The sequence below is a fragment of the Frankliniella occidentalis genome, unplaced genomic scaffold (genome assembly GCF_000697945.3).
Source record: "Frankliniella occidentalis isolate FOCC.00 unplaced genomic scaffold, Focc_3.1 Scaffold19, whole genome shotgun sequence".
Classification (NCBI taxonomy): domain Eukaryota; kingdom Metazoa; phylum Arthropoda; class Insecta; order Thysanoptera; family Thripidae; genus Frankliniella; species Frankliniella occidentalis.
Genome location: NW_026267149.1, coordinates 26,609 through 27,276, shown reverse-complemented (window position 1 = coordinate 27,276; position 668 = coordinate 26,609).

The window sequence follows — 668 nt, the reverse complement described above, 5'->3', positions numbered from 1 at the left end:
AAACATTTAAAGAGCAGCAGCCACAGGGCGGTCCGGGACGCTCTAGGCGCCCTCCTCCCTCGGGCTCGGGCCGCACGTGACGGGGGGAGGGTGGGGCCGCGTGGGGCCCCCGAGCTGGAATTAGACGCTTCTGGTGCGCCAGTTTGTTTTGCCCTGTTCGGGCGGGGCTGGAGGGAGCAGCCAAACAGCAGCTGGGGGCAGCTGGCGCACGCCCGTGGGGGCGGCGCGGGGGGCGGCGCTGGGCATGGTAACGGCAAGGTCCGCGTTGCGCGTGCGGCGTTCGTTCGGCTCGTTGCGAGCCAAGATAGATGATCGGGCCGGTAAACTCCATCTATCGATTTGGCCGCCATTAAGTTGCCGTCTGAGAGAGATTGGGGGAGGGGGGAGAGAGAAGAGCGGGAAGGAGAAGGGGGAGTGAGAATGAGAATGAGGAGAATGATTGAGGGTCGCACATAGCGCCGTACTGTGTATGACAACTTCCCTATTATTGTATGGTGCTCATGTACGCACGAATGATGGGGAGAATAGGAATACAGTGATTTCTGCACCATGTGCAATATTGTACATATTTCGCGGGTAACGACTCTTGCGTCTAACGGGCCCAGTTGTACAACTAGAAATCCGTAAGTCTTTTCACTTTTAGGTAAAATAAGTACGGAATTTCAAGG